Source organism: Cryptomeria japonica, chromosome 11 (genome assembly GCF_030272615.1).
Source record: "Cryptomeria japonica chromosome 11, Sugi_1.0, whole genome shotgun sequence".
Classification (NCBI taxonomy): Eukaryota; Viridiplantae; Streptophyta; class Pinopsida; order Cupressales; family Cupressaceae; genus Cryptomeria; species Cryptomeria japonica.
The window spans coordinates 75,751,570-75,768,880 of NC_081415.1; positions in this window are offsets into that span (position 1 = coordinate 75,751,570).

Sequence of the window (17,311 nt, forward strand, 5' to 3'; positions counted from 1 at the left end):
GTGAAGGAATGATAAGTGGAAGAATGATAGTTTTATGTTTACTCTTCACCTCCTCAATCTTCTTCCCTCTGGCCTTGACTTCTCCTGACGTGTTCTTCCTTCTCTTGGGAGCTTGACACTCTTTGTCTGCATGAATCTTGACATCACTAATAGTCCTCTGATCATCCTCGGAAGTAGACTCTTTCGGCTTCATCCTTTCATAAGTGAAGGGAACACCCATGTCAACTAATTTAGTCAACCTCTTTTGACTCTGACCAATTTGGCAATAGGATTGCCTTCTTCATTTCATTCTCTTGATGGGGATGTGTATGATCTTTTTCATCTAACACCTGATCAGGAATGAAGAGAAGTCTAGACTTCCTCATGAAATCCACTGACATTATGGACCACATTCTCTTCATTGCTTTCTCATCCATTTGGTTGGCCAAACAATCTTATGTCAACTTGTTGAACGAACTTTTAACCCCTGATCCATCTGACCTTCTTGTCTAGATCAAATCTTTCTCTTATCTTGTATGTAGCAAATCGATAGAATGCAAGCTCCTCACTCGCAGTGTTGGCGGCTTTGGCAGACTGGAAAACCTTTGATGTCTTTCCAACTGAAATAGGGAATTTCATGCCTATCCTATGCTTCTCTCTCTAAATAACAACAAACTCTAGAAGCTTCCTCACCACTTCCAATAATATGATTATGTCGGTTGGATACCTAGGAAGTCTATAGGGTTCAGATTGAAACCCATGAATCCTAAGGTATGTGAAAGTGGGAAACTGTATATAACATGATGCATATTTTTTTATTAACTCTTTTGCCTCCTTGGACAATCATCTTGGATTTCACCTTGTAGCATCTGTGTGATGTACATAGTGAATGTATCATTCACTCTCTTATAGTCTTCAATTCTACACATGCTCATCTGGGGGTAGCTCTCATGACTTCGGAATTGTCCTTGTCCATTCCTAATTTCACCTTTGCATATTAATCCTTTGTATGAAATAAATCGTGCAAGCAGGTACACCAGGTAGGAAGTCATGGCGAATGACTTGGACAACTCTACATTCCTTAGCTAAAAATCCAGGTTGTCACTTATAATCTTGGACCAATTTACTAGTGTTCCTCTAAGACAATTCTGGATGAAGTAGAAATCCATCCATCAAATATTGCTCCCTGTGGCATCCCCATCACTCTGTTGAGTAGGAATATCAAATCACTATACTCCTCCTTAGAATATATGCACATGAGTGTCTTTGGAGCCTTGAAATAATGAGACCTAGGCTCATTCATCCACTATTTGTTAATTATATTCTTGCATACACCCATCTTCTTTGTGTATCTTTCTGCATATTCCTCCTTGGTCACATCCTTCATGTTTGTTCCATGTGGAATCCTCAACACCTCTTCAATAGCATCCTCTACAAGGTAGGCGATCACAACGCCCTTAGGAGTTTTGATCATTCTTGTGAGCAGATTGTAACATCGTGCACACTCCAGGATAAGCTCACTGCACTATATGGATACTGGAAATCCAGTAGCATGGAAAATGCCACTCTTCATAATGTTCGCATATGCTAGAGAATGAACTTGATCTCTAACTTTGAACATTCGTCGCTGCATTTGGTCGAAGTGTAGGAAATGCATGTTTGTATCAGTGATTTCCTTCCATCTCGATGAAATATTGAGTTCTGGATAAAATCCAATCTCCAACATCTTCAATAGTTCTTTCCTCTCCTTATATACAAACTTTGACATCACACCTGTATGAAGCTCGAAGTTAGACTTAGGAAAATAAATAATGCTCTTAATAAAAATTTTGACTTTCTAAATATTTTAGCTAATTTAGAGCATGGAGTCAGGAAAATAATCTATACACTTGGCTAATCTTAACAATTAAGTTCAAAGTGTGACAACACTAAGGCATGGAAACCTTTCATAAAATTCATGAATACCTCCTTATGCCTAGAAAATATGCAAGTTAAAATGCAAAGGAGTATACCGGATAAATGATGAGTAAGGAAAGGTGTGAAAGGTTGTGTTTTCACACAATGAATATCTAAAGACACCTTCCGCAATCAACAATGGAGGTCAACAATTCTAAAGACAACCTAAAAATCAGACTTTAAAAACATGTTGCAATCTTAAAAAAAGTGCACAAACTCGATAAAAATTAGTTTTAATGATGAAAACAATCATATTCAGGAATGTAAGTGTGGCTGGTAATAATTAAATTTATGAGGACAAGTCTGAAAATTAATTACTTCCGACTTACCAACACCTTGCAAAGTAGCTAAAAATCCCCGAAAATGATAGGAAATAGCTAAGGAATCAGCTCCAAGTGAAATCGCCAAAGTGGTTAGGTGGCTGGAAATGAAAATTTCTAGAGAAAACTGCCTAACAATGGAGTTTTCAGATTTGCAACAGCAATAAGATGGTTCTGAAAATGCACAGAAAACTCCAGAAAATATCTCGAAATGCAAATCGCCTAAGTTGGAATTGGAGGGGCAAGAGAATCTGAAATCCAAAAATCTGGAACTATTCTTTAATGGTAGCAAAGGGGAATAGATCAGCAAGCTGGAAAACATATAGGAGGAAAGAATCCTCAACCCAATACTTCACTTCAATCACTTGCTAAAATTCACCCAGCTTGGAGAAAAATCATCTTTCATGGAGACACCTGGCAGATTTAATAATAAAATAATGCTAAGACTCCTCTCTTATACTTGCTTTTATCTCTTACTTTCACCACACAAGCAATGTGGGATAAAACACTTGCTTAAATACTTGCTTGGTAAAAACCTAACTTGCTTCTAGAATGTTCAAAATATTAAATGATTATTGCAAGTTATTTAATTTTGCTTTTAAATTTTAAATAATCATTAATAATTATTTAAAAGCAAAAAATGGAACTCATTTATTAATTATTGCAATTTAAATCCAAAATTAAGCCTCCTAGGGAAAATTGACTTGGGTTGCGATTGAAAAATCCCTTTAAAAGTCATTAAAATTGTCAAAAATTCCCCATAAGGGAAAATCAATCCTAGCTTGGACAAAAATCCATGCATAACTTCATCAAAAAAGCACACAAAACTCCCCAAGGGAAAATTAATGGCAGTCTGGATTGAAAAATCCACACTCCAAACTCACTTTACTTGGAAAAATACTCCTTGGTGGAAAATCGACCTCAGTTTGGATGAAAATCCGGACTCAAAACTCATCAAAATGCACCCAATGGAAAATCGACCTTTGTCTGGATGAAAATCCGGACAAAAATCTACAGTCACTTGTCACAAAACATCCTAGTAGAAAATCGACCCAGGCATGGAATCATCCTTAACGTTGTCTGCACTATAGTCCACGCTCCAGTCCACACTCCTAGTAGAAAACGAATGGTAGTTTGGATAAATCCTTACACTTAACCAAATTTTAGCACTCCCAGAGGATATCAATCCAGGTATGGATAAAGAGTGGGGGAAAATAGTAACCAGTATGGATTCCAGGGGAAACCCATATATAGTGTGGATTTTGAGTGGGGAATGGGTTGGGTGGTTTGGAATATGAGGGGAAAACCACCTCTAGCATGGATTTTGACCCTCTAACCTTTGGAAAATGGATTCCCCTTAAGAATTTGACATTTTAATCACTCAAAATCACTTAGAAACTTTAAATTTAGACTGGACTTAGACAAAGTTTCCAAAATATGAGCGAAACGCTAAGAAAATATTGGAATAAAGTGCAAAATCAATTTAAATAATACCTTAGAAGCGAGAAAACAACTCCAAAAAAGCTGTGAATACCTTGGCACTTTAAAATCATTGATGCACATGTTTAAAAACACGTTATAGCTCAAAAGGTCAAACACTTAGACAAAACTTAGGGGTGGTGCAAGAAGTTGAGTCCCACTTTTGGGCAAAAAGTGGAAGTGTTTTTCCTATTTTTCAATTTTTTTGTCGATTGATGTCAAAATTTGAGGTACTTAGAGTTTGAATCTGAAAAAACTTTAGTAATAGAAAATGTAGTGCTCGGAGTCTAATTTACAAATATGTAATTTATTTCAATACCCAGATGGTAGAAATTGCTTTTTAGTAGGCATATTTAAAAACCACTTTTTTAAAATACCTATTTTAGGACCATACCACACATGTGTACGACCACCATATTTTGACGTAAATAAAAGAATGTTTACAAATCCTTCTGGGAAAAGATACCTAATACACCAAATATTGATGAGAATTTTTTTATTTTTATTTTTATTGAATATATATTTTTTAATTAATTTTTGAGTGACTATAAAGTACATTTTCAAAACATTTGGTGTATGACCACCATAATTTGATGAAAATTTCATAATTTTTTTTTTTTAAATCTTCAAAATAATTGTATATAGATTGATGTCATATAATTTATTTTCAAAAAAACCTAAAAACAAAAAAAGTTATTAAAGTTTTACTAAACCTCACTATTTTACATTTAGGTACCACTTTTGAGTAATAAATAATGAAAAAATAGTAAAATTAATCATATCACTATGAAATTTATATTTTTGAAATTAGGACAGTGAGAACTCTAATGGGTTTTTGTTTCATCAAAAACTACGATCAAGAAGACCTTCAAAAAATTATGGCAAGGCATAAATCTGGTATTCCAGTGCCTTAGCCATTTTTTTGGAGGTCCAAGCATAGGCTTGGTTACCCAAAGCCAAAATCGAGGCATGGGTGTGTTTCTCACTCCATCTTTTATGAAACGAGCACCCATTATTTAAAATTCAAAAAACGGGCACCCATTTTGAAATCTATAGTACTTTAATAAATGTGTGCCCGTTTTTAGAAATAGGTGCCCGTTTCTGAAATTCGTGCGCCCGTTTCTCTACGGTGGTCCGATCTTAATCGGGCACCCATTTTATTTTTATGGGTCGGAGCTCCGAAGCTAAACAAGTGCCCGTTTCTTTAAAAATGGGCACTCGTTTCTAGCGGCAAACTTTCTTGCTCATAGACTTCCATGGAATTGGGACCCAACTTCTTGCACCCACCCTTAGGATAATTAAAATATCAACATTTCCAAATTGACCCTAACACTTCAAAAACCCTAGACGGCACTGCGCATGATCAAAACTCTAAGACTCGGGCATGGGAAATGCAAATTGCCCACTAAGCAGCCAAAACCCTAACCTAACAATAGAAAAAGCTGGAAAAGAGGGGGTCCCCATTAGCAATGGGGCAATGTGTGAAAAGGTCACAACATCTGGCGACTCCATTGATGAAATGTTCCAGAACATTTCAAGAACAAAAACTCAATCTGACACTTAAAATCTTCAATTAATCCCTGCATCACATAGCAAAGGTCAGAAAACACATTTAAAAAGATGAAATCCAAGAATTGTATCAAGTTACTTAGTCATTGATTGTCCAAGTGTGTGAAATTGCATTCATTACCTTCACGAGAATATTGTAAAGTAAAAGGATCCAGTGAGACTAGCTACGTAAGATGTCCATACTTTGCAAGCGGCCAATTATAACCTCATGAGTATTGCTCCACTGTCGGCTAGGCGTCTATAGCCTCGGTGGAGTTACCCGCATATTCCCACTAGCCAATTTAGATATTTCATTTCTTTGCATTTCTTTCTTTTCTTCCTTTTGACTCTTTGCTTTTGCATACTTTCAAATTTTGTCAATCCATTTGGCTCGTAAGTAATAAACTTACTTGGGTTCGAGAATTATAATGGCACTGAAGCAGGATATAAGATTTTTCACTAGTCGCAGCTTCACTTGAGAATTTATAATAGCTCAGATAAATTAATATGTGTAAAATATAATAATCAAATGATGTCAGCATCAAAATACAATAAAAGTTTTCCAATCCTGTCAAATACATATTCAACCTATGATACACTATACAAAAACAATCTCTAATTCAAAGAACTTCATGAGGTATTGCTCAAGAAATGGACTAAACAAAACCTGGTGAAATGCAGAGTGTATCTTGACAACAACTCCCACATCACAATTGGATATCCCTTGGAACTAAAACCTAAAGTAGAATCGAAAACAAAACTAAACAAGGAAAATGAAAGCAAACCTATTCTAACTATGATACAAGGGGTAGGCTTCAAAAGAAACCTAAGGTTGGAAGTAATGCCTAAGGAATTGTCCATTGAAGGGCAACGGAACATCCTCACCAGTTAAGGTTCTTAGCTTGAATGCATTCTCTCCTAGTATCTCAGTAATCTGATAGGGGCCCTTCCATAGTTTGTCAAATTTGTCATGGTCTCCCCTTCTTTCATGGGCTTTATCCCAATATAGCACTAGGTTAGAAATCCTAAAGGCTTTTACCCATGCTTTTCTGTCAAACCATCTCTTAACTATGCCCTGATGTTTGGCAAAATTATCTAATGCTTTATCTCTCTTTTCTTCTAAATTCATCAATTGTGTCAGTCTTGTTTGCACTCTGTCTTTGCCCTCCATATAATCTTGTATGAATCTCAATGCAGGAATTATCAGTTGTACGGGGAAGACATGCTCTTGGCCATATACCAGAAAATATGGGGATGTCCCCAATGAATTCTTAACTCTCGTTCTATCCGCGCAAAGCGTGAATCTCAATTGTGTGTTCCAATCTTTCAGATTTTTCTCTAACAATTTCTTAATCACACTCAACAAATTCTTATTCGTTGATTCAGCTAACCCATTAGCCTGACGATAATAATGCAATGAAAACTTAAGGGTTATACCATATTCAAAATCCCAATTTGAAAATTATAATGATGTAAAGGCAGAACCATTATCACAAACAATAGCATGTGGACAACCAAACCTGGTAATGATGTTCTCCTCTAAAAATTTAATCACAGCATCAGTTGTGCATAACTTTAAAGCTTGAGCTTCTGACCACCGAGTACAGTAATCAGTCACGGTTAGAATGTACCTGTGTTGCATAGAGGAAGGTGGATTGATCATACCAATGAGGTCGATACCCCACATAGCGAAAGGTCTGGACTTGATCACGGGCTGCAGCGGCATGGCTAGATTCTTTTCTCAAATGACAACAACCTGGCATGTGTGACACATCTTCACATGTTTATGAGTATCTCGAAACAAGGTAGGCCAGTAACATCCTGCCCTCAAAATTTTGTGCTCAGTAGCCAAGCTTGCACTATGACCTGTCCCAAATTTGTTGTGAAAATGTTCCACAATCTGTTTGGCTTCATTCTTTCCAACACATCTCAAATATATTCCTTCATGATTTCTTCGGTATAAAACCAAGCCTTGTAACATAAAATGTTGACACTTCAATTTTAATGCTCTCTTCTAAGCTGGGCTCATATGCACGGGGCACCTCTAGTTTAATAAATAGTAAATAATATCCTTATACCATTCATCAAGAGTGACATCTTCAATTGCATAGACTTGTTGGACTAATTCGGGTCCATCAACTACTAGAGTATGTGCTAAGGCTTGACCTCGAACAAGTCTCATAGGTTGGATCTCAATGTCATACTCCTAGATAGTGGCAACCCACTTTCCTCTTCTTTCTCCTAATTCATTCTACATAAGGAGCATCTTAACTACTGCATCTGGGACAATGCCATGAACTTTTGTCCTCAAAATGTAATGTCTGAATTTCTTTGTTGCTTTCACCAAAGAATAAGCTTGTTTTTCTACATTCGGATATCTCAGCTTTGTGTCTTTCAACGGTGTGCTCATAAATGCTATGGGATGTTCATCTTTATCTTCATTCTTTTGTGTAAGGACTGCAACACAAGTATGTTCAGAGGAGAATGAATACATAGAAAAAGGTCTGGCGTAATTAGGACTGACCAAAATAGGAGCCTCAATGATGGTGGACTTGATTTCTTCAAATGCTTTCTTTGCTTCTGTCATCCAATCCATCTTAGCATCTTTCTTCAACATTTCATTTAGTGGTCATATTATCTCAGCAAATCCACAGATAAATTTCCTCACAAAATTAATCTTACCAAAGAAGGACTTCAGTTCTTTCTTACTGTTTGGGAGGTTTATCTTAGATATAGCCTCAACTCTTTCTGGATCAATGGAGATTCCTTTCTCTAAGATAATATGTCCTAACAATTTACCTTCTGTAACCCCAAATATGCATTTCTTGGGATTAAGGGATATCCTGTACTTTCTGCATCTTTGAAATTCCTTTCTCAAATCTTCAATATGATCTTCTCTTTTCCTTGAGAAAATTGTAATATCATCCATCTAAATAATGATGTATTTTCTAATTAAATCTTGAAATGCAATGCCCATAGCTCTCTGGAATGTGGCTCCAACATTGATTAAGCCAAATGGCATCGTTCTGTATGCAAATATACCCCACTTTGTGGTGAAGGTGGTCTTTAATCTATCTTCATTTTCTACCATCACCTGATTGTATCCTAAATATCCGTCCAAAAAGGACATCATCTGCGATCCATTCACAATCTATAAAACCTCATCCAATGATGGAAGCAGGTAGTTATCTTTTTCTGATGCTTTATTCAAATTTCTGAAATCAACACAAAGCCTTATCTCTCCACTCTTCTTCCTAACTGGGACCAAATTGGCGACCCACGTTGAGTGTCGCACAAGAAAGATAATCCATCCTGATAATAATTTCTTCACTTCTTGATATATAAGAGGCTCCAGCAAAGGGTTCACTAGCCTCTGTCTATACCTAAATGGCTTACTGTCTTGTTTCAAAGGAATAGTATGTGTAATGATTGATGTATCATTTGTCTTCAAATCATCATATCCCCATGCAATCACATAGGGAAAATCTTTCATGTTCTTTAATATGCCTTCCCTTTCACGGGAAAATCTTTCATGTTCTTTAATACATTCTTAACTTCGTTGTCATTCCCCAAATTCACCATTTCATAGGCACTTCCACTTGAGTCATGCAATCTCTCAATCTTCATTTTATCTCTATCAAATCTTCTTTCTAGCTCTATCATTTTCTTAGGAATGAAATTTGTCTTCAAATCTAGGATGCCATCTGAATCATATTCTGCTTCTTCGGCTTCCTTTTCATCAATAACCTGACTTAGGAAAATATCTATATTTGTCAGAAAATCCAATATATGTTTATCATCTTTAAAAACTTGGAAATTGGTGACATAATCTGGTACGGATGGAACTAATGCGAGTTCCACTGTAAACTTCTTCAATCCTTCCATGGCAATGGGTGATCTATATATTGACTTGATATTAAAAGCATCAAAGCTCTCAATGAGATCCCATATCATGTTGTGGTATTTTGTCAATCTTTTGTCGTGGCAGACATACTACTTCCACACTTGTCTTACTACAATATCTGAATCTCCAAATACACGTAAAATCTTCACTTTCTTTTGAATGGCCAATAGCAATCCATGAACTAAGGATTCATACTTAGCAACATTGTTTGTACATGGAAAATTCAATCTATGGGAGGCCAAATAAGTTTCCCCAGAGGGACTTATCAATTCAAATCTGGCTCCTGATCCTTTCTTTGACTTTGAACAATCAAATCTCAATGTCCAAACTTGATCTTCGTCATGTATTTCTTCTTTGGTTTTATCTGTAATTTCTTCATCTGTCCTAGGAGAGGACTCTCTAATTTCTTCAAGTGTCATAATTTTAGGAATTCTCTTGTGTATCTGATTCAAAGCTACCTTGCACATCGCACAAGAGAATTCAGAATGAGCAGTATCATGGATTCGGCACCAATTAGGCAACAATAAATTTTGAATGCGAGCTTAATTGCCTAACTCAACTTCCTGCTAGATATTCTTGAATACAAATCCTCTAAAAATTTCAAACATATCAACTTCATCATCTATATCGTGATCACTTTCTACTGCAATTTCTATGGAATTCACAATCTCATGATTTTCTTCTATCTTTTCAACAGGTTTTGAAGCATGAAAACCTCTGCAACTTTTGGTCTGTAACTTCCTAGATGTGTTTCTAGGAAAAGAATTTCATTGTTTTCCCCATATTCTGTTATCATCAATCTTAATCTTGGGGTACTATCTATCTTGATCTGGTTTGGTACACCTCTCCATGGTAGCCACATGTGAGAGAAATTGGTTGAAAAGTAACCATTCAATCTTCGTGAACAATCTCGACTCAGAGGCATGCCATATCCATTTGGAATATCCACAACTGATATATCTATGAAGTGCTAGACTCTTGGATCCACAACCAACTACATATGGATATTGTTTAACTCTCCAATCACAAGTACCTCTGTCTTACCTAATTGTGTAAATCTTTTACTGGTCTATATGGGAATGAGACCCAATTTCTTGCATATAGCCTTTGGCATTACATTACTTGAATCTCCAGAATCCACCAGACAATTATGCAAAAGCTTTCTGAATATCCTTATTGAAAGCAAGAATGGGGCTGGCTCATCTTGATAATTCACTACTGCATTATCCCTATGGACTTGCAAGCTCTCTTATTTTTTCACACTTTCTTTGGAAACTTCATCTTTTTGAATTGCACTTTCAACAGAAGAAATCTCACTCTTAGGAGGGATTTCACCCTTGGTAGGATTTTCAGTCACGACTAGTGAATCCTTAACCCTCTTTACATTATTTTTTGTGAGAAAATCTTTTCCTTCTAGCATATCTTCTTTCTTTGGCACATTCACCGTCTTTACTAATTGTTCTTTGTTGGGTATATTAGAGGAATCTTGAACCATACATGCCTCTTCTGATGACTGTTGAATATTTGGTTCATCTTGAACCACATTTAAGCTCATTTGAGGAATGTTTGTACCTCTCTGAATGTTGGAACTGGTATGAGTTGTTTCTCTCCCAGCAGTATTCTCATTTAGTCCATTCATTAATGTATCTCTGATATCTGGTACCTTCCTTAGTTCGAGCAATAGTAGGCTTACCTTGACTTTCTTGAATTCTTCTAACACGTATAGACCCAGCCGCTTCAACTCCTCTCGTAGAGAGGGAATATTCTTCTATCTATACTCAGGGGAATCTTGTGGATAGCTTGGTGTATTGCTAGTAGTTGGATTTGGTGGCATAGTGAAATTGTTCAGAGGAATGGAAGTAGTTAAAGGCTCTTGATTCCTCTGATTCCTCTAATAAACTCTTGGTCCAGTGTTTCCTGATGACTGATGAAACACTTCTTTAATTCCTTCAACTAAAACATTGTTAGTCAATGGTGGGAAATAGTAGTTTGGATCTTCGATAGGTCCATTGGATGAAGCGGGTGGGAACTAAGAATTAGGCGGAACCATAGGTCCATTCGCCAATTTTGGAGGAAATCTTCCAGGTGCTTGTTCGCACATTAAACTTTCTTCATAAACTAGAGGAAACTTGAAATCCTCAATGATTAATGCTTGGTCATATCTTGTTGTTGGAACAATTTCATACCCGATGGTTGGGAATTTTTTTGAAGCTTCATTATTTTGCACTTCCTACTGGAAAATGTCAGCAGCAACCTTGAATTTGGGACAATGCAACTCTGAATGCTGACTAGTGTTGTGTAATCTGCACCAATTTGATAAGGCATCCTCCGTGAGGAAGACTCTATCAACCGGTTGACTTTCCGAAACTGGCAGATTGTCAAGGGGTGACAGTACATTTCCATTGTTGGGTACAATATTCCATGTTCTCTTCTGGTAATTCTGATTATTGCCCTGGTATCCTTAGTTATTCTCACTATTGTTCTAATAATTTTGATTGTTACTTTGGTAACCTTGATTGTTGTTTTGATTACTGCCTTGATAAATTCTATGCATATTGTAGAGTTCATTGTTCTGGTTCCTCAAATTAGTAACCTCTGTAGATAATTTCTTTACTTCGTCTATTAACTATTTCATTTCTTCTTTCTCCTCCTGTGTCCTCGTGGATGTCACAGCATTTTGCACGTACACTGGATGTGTTTGCGGAGCTTGAGAAATGGGTGCTCCAGGATGGAGTACCAATTGATTTGATAACTGAGCAACTAGATACATTGGTTGTGGAACTTGATTCATTATCAGCATATGATACACCAAATCTTGGCTTAAATTCTAAATTTGATTGGTGGTTGCGGGCGACCCCAAATTGAGCAAAGGTCCACTCAACATTACCAAGTCCTGGGCAGTAAGGTAACTTAGTTATAATTTCTACTTTTCATTATTTATTGCCATTATTTATTGCCCTGTCCAAGAGTTACTTCCTTCTCATTGCTTATTCTAAAGGGTCGAGTGGAAGCTACAATATAGGAAGATGCAGCAGTTAACCCCGTAGAAAAGGCATAGGCAGTTGTTTAAGACCTATGTTATTGTAAACATCGGATCTATCGAAACCTTAGTATAGTCAAATCTTGGGCCCAACTCGAGCGAGCTAGCAAGCTGATTAATAAGTGGGGGATTCGGAAGCAGTATTTTAATAAATTCTATCGCCTTCGCATATGCTTCGTTCAAAGTTGCTGGAGAGGGATGAGTTCGCACAAACATAGCTGTAACTGGATCTAAAGCATGATAATATCTCTCGAGAATTTGGAATGAGATAAGGAGTCTGCAACCTTGTATAAGCTTTCTGGAATCGATTGTTGAATGAATTGATAGGTTCATTCTCTTGTCTTTTACATTCAACAAACTATCTATGCAACTCTGATGGGGAAATTTGGATTCCAAACTTTCCAATGAATGTCTCTTTCAATTCCTCCCACGAGGTGATGGATCCTGCAGGTAAATGGATGAACCAATGATATGCCTCTTCTCTGAAGGAATAGGAAAAGAGTCTGCAAGCCACATCTCCATACTCAATTGGTCTATTTCTTAAATGGTCTTCAAACATCTTGATGTGATATTCCGTCATCCGGCTTGAGTCACTAGCATTGTACTTTGAATATATATTCTTAGGATTCTTTGGCATCTCATGAATGTCATCGAAAGCAAGTGGTGACGGGTTGGTAACCAACTAGGTAGCACCATTTGGGGTGGTCCTTGATTCTGAGCCATCTCTTGGTCTTCATGTTGAAACTACTGAGCTTCCTCTTTATTTGGATCTGGAGGATCTAGAAAAGTATTGTCTTCTCTCAGCATGCCTCTTTGATTAAATAATCTATCTCTATCTACTATATCTGAACTCGATGAAGCTTCCCACCTTCCAAGTAATCTCCAAGGAGTCCTCAACTCATAATGTCTTCAATCTCCAGGAGTAGATCTTAGAATTCTCTAAAGTTTCTCGGGTGAGAAGGAATTGATGCGATCTAATGTGATCTATCTAGGATCAATCCAAACTTGTTGTAATATTTGAGAAAGTATATCTCTTTCAATCTTCTCCTCAATTTTTTCATCTATTTGTTCAACCTTTTCTTCTTCTTCATCTAAGACAAGAGAAACTTTGATGTATTGTGGTGTACTTGTTTTCACTTCCAAGGCAAAGCTGTTCAAACTGGATATAAACTCTCTTTTGTCTCCCAAGTTCGGTTGCGTGAACTCAAGTTTGTCCAATTCAAGCTCATTCATTCTATCAGGATCAGGCAACACCATTGTATTTCATACTAACCTGAAATCTTCAATAGGTTCAATTTCTTCCAGGCTAATTGGTAGACTAGTTCTCACAATGAACTGCTCCGGAAACAATGCTAATCAGAGGAAAGTTTCCCAGCCGCTCTTCTTTGTCTATCACTTTTCTCACTTGTCTAAATTTAGTGTGACTACTTTGGTTTCTCCAAGCAAGAGTGTTGAATTGTGAAATGATATCTCTTTGTTCACCTTGGATAAGTTATTCTTTAGGCAGCACCATTCCAAAACATAATCTTTAAATGATTGCAAAGAATGTTGAGCATGAAAACTACTAGAAACATAAATTGATAAAATTTGAAGTCTAACTATTTATGCATTCATTGCGTTCAAGCCCTCCTTCTAGTGCCAAAAGAATGTTGATGTGTTTTTTATGCACAAAACATTTCAAAATAAACAACCAAGGTAATTTACCCTCTCTTGAACAAAATTACCTCGGATGCTAAGAATGAGATCAACTAAAATGATTCCAAGGTTTCTACATGTCAGGCCTTGATGAGTGGGTAACTCAATGGTCGATGTGAATTGTTGTGTTTCACTTGGGGACTTACGTAAATGTTTGGATTATCATGAATGATGCGGAATAGGTGTGCTGACAACTTAGGATTTATCAATGTGGCTCTAGATTTACTTCTTACTAAAGAAAGGGCAAAAGGAATAGGGTTTAGGAAGTCTATTCTAAGCCTAGGAATATAGAAAATAATGAATAGATCTAGTGGAATCAAACCAAGCAAGGTCTCACAACCAGGTATTGACACAAGCTTAGTGTAATCATCTAAGGTATACTTAAAGATTTTCAAGCTATCACCATCAAATGTTGACACCATCCAAGTTGATTCTTGTCAAGGGACGCGTAATACTTGAAGTTAAGCTTACTTAAATTCTAGTTGACCACACAAGGCACACTTACTAGCAGCAAGAGGCTAGTGGTATGGATTAAGGATTCCACACAAATGAATTCAACAAATCTTTCACTCAATCTAACATACATGAAAATAAAATCTAATCTAACTTGGAGGAATTGAGAACCATGAATGCAAAGACAACATTTGAAGAGAAAAATCACCAACAATTGAACAATGATTAGGATTCAAGTAGCTCTAGAATATACCAACAATTCTACCAAAACTCTCTTACAAATAAGAGACAAGGAGGCCTATATAGAGTCTCTTACAAAATGGATGGCCAAGATTGATCCAAGATCAACGACTGAGATCATGCCAAAAAAACACTAGAATTTCCCTAATTAGGGTTACATAAAAAAAGGTGCCACCAACATATGGCCCAATGAAAAGATACCTAGTCATCATATAGAGAATCTTCTAGAAGATTCCTCCCTACATCTCTCTCTCTCTCTCCTAGCATACTCCAAGAATCTAGCCAATATTGATTCTAACTCCTCCATGGAAATGCTAGGCAAGGTATCCTGTTGTAAATCAATCGCATCTAGTGAATCCGAGCAAGCATCCAAAGTGTTCTCCCATTCTGGCATGAGTTTCTATGAACTATGAACATGAATAAACAAAGAGACCAAGTCATCTATCTGACTCTTCTTAAAAAATTCCAACTGGCAAAAATACATAAATTTCATCTTGTCTCTTAATTTGGCTAAGTGTAAACCACTAGCATCACTAACATCAACACCCAATAATTCCTCAATCGAGGCAAGGATCTTCATCTAAATATCCTGAATCAATCCCTCTATCTCCATATAACTCAAATGGGAGTTCTCATAAGTTGATTTCTTCACAGCTAATGAACAATACCAACCATGGAAATCATATCTATCTCCATTGTGCACAATGTTCTCACTGACCAAGGTGGAATTAGGAATCTTCTTCAAAGCCTAGAGGCGTGGAATAGTCTTGTCTTGGATAGGCTGAAATTCTTCCCAAACTCCCTCCAAATATTAAATTATGAATACGAGCCTTGTTGTCCTATCATATGCATGCACAAACTGAGTAAGGAAATCATATGCCTTCTTTCTTGTGCTCTCAATCCACTTTTCCACCTCCCAAAGTGTACCTCTTGCTGCCTCACACTGTGAATGCATTCCATGGTCAACTTCAACAGGGGAAATAAGGGAGGGATTTCCATGCCTTGTCCCTGCAATATAGTCTTTCAGTCTAATATTCTCTTCTTTGTACCTTTGTTTCTCTGCAACCTCTTTGCCTAACCTTACATCAATTGCCTGGAGGTTTTCACCAAATTCTTGAAATTCTTTTTTTCTGGATGTAGGACCAAGGTCAATTGAAGTGATCTGGAAATCAATAGGGGTAGCCATGTATGTTTTCATGCCTGCAATAGGAACAACAATCTATGCAATCTGCAATCTTGTCTCATCTCTAGCTATGTGGGACGAAATCTCTTCTCTCTTGGGCTCTTTCTCCTTAGCAATCCTAGCTAGGTAGTCATCAATATCATCAATAGACTGCACCTCTATCATTTGTTTACTTTTCTCCATACTTCTCATCAGCCATTCCAGAATAGCGGCCATCTCCATACCATCATCGAGACACATTTCTCGATCAAGTCCTCCTAATACCGAGATAACATCATCATTATCATCAAGACTATTCTTGGTCCAATCATATACCTCATTTCCCAAACTAACTTCCAAAAGGATAGTAGGGGATTCCAACTGATCATTATTATCATTCGAAGGTGCAGATGTTGATGTGGCATTGAACTCCTAGATATTCTTTGGTAGTATTACTGTGTTGGAACATTGTTGAGTCTCCTTGTTCAGTTCTAATACTTCAATCACTTCGATTGATGAGATGTTCGGAGGGGGTGAAGGAATGATAAGTGGAGGAATGATAGTTTTATGTTTCTTCTTCACCTCCTCAATATTCTTCCCTCTAGCCTTGACATCTCCTTATGTGTTCTTTCTTCTCTTGGGAGATTGACTCTCTTCATCTGCATGAATCCTGACATCACTGATAGTCCTTTCATCATCCTCAAAAGTAGACTCTTCCAGCTTCATCCTTTCATAAGTGAAGGGAACACCCATGTCAATTAATTTTTTTATCTGTATATCCACCCATGCATGAAAGAAATTCAAAACCTCTCTCATCAATATATTCAGGTCAACCTCTTCTGACTCTAACAAATTTGGAAATACGATTGCCTTCTTCATTTTATTCTCATACTGTGGATGTGTATGATCTTTGTCATCTAACACCTGATCGGGAATGAGGAAAAGTCCACACTTCCTCATGAAATCCACTGATATTCTGGACCACATTCTTCTCTTCACTGCTTGCTCATCCATCAGGTTGGCCCAATAATCTTCTATGTTAGCTTTGTGAATGAACTTTTCTCCCCTGATCCTTCTGACCTTCTTGTCTGGATTGAATATTTCTCTTCTCTTGTATGTAGCAAATCGATAGAATGCAAGCTCCTCACTTGGAGTGCTAGCGGCTATGTCAGACTGGCGAACCTCTGATGTCTTCCCACCTCAAATAGGGAATGTCATGCCTGTTCTATGCTTCTCTCTCTCAATAACATCAAACTTTAGAAGATGTCTCACTACTTCCAACAATATCATTCTATCGGTTGGATACCTAGGAAGTCTATAGGGTTCAGATTGAAACCCAGGAATCCCGAGGCATGTGAAAGTGGGAAACTGTATATACCATGATCCATATTTTTCTATTAACTCTGTTGCCTCCTTGGACAATCTTCTGTGGATTCCGCCTTGCAACATCTATGTGATGTACATAGTGAATGCATCATTCACTCTCTTCATTTCTATACATGCTTAGTTGGGGGTAGCACTCATGACTCCAGAAT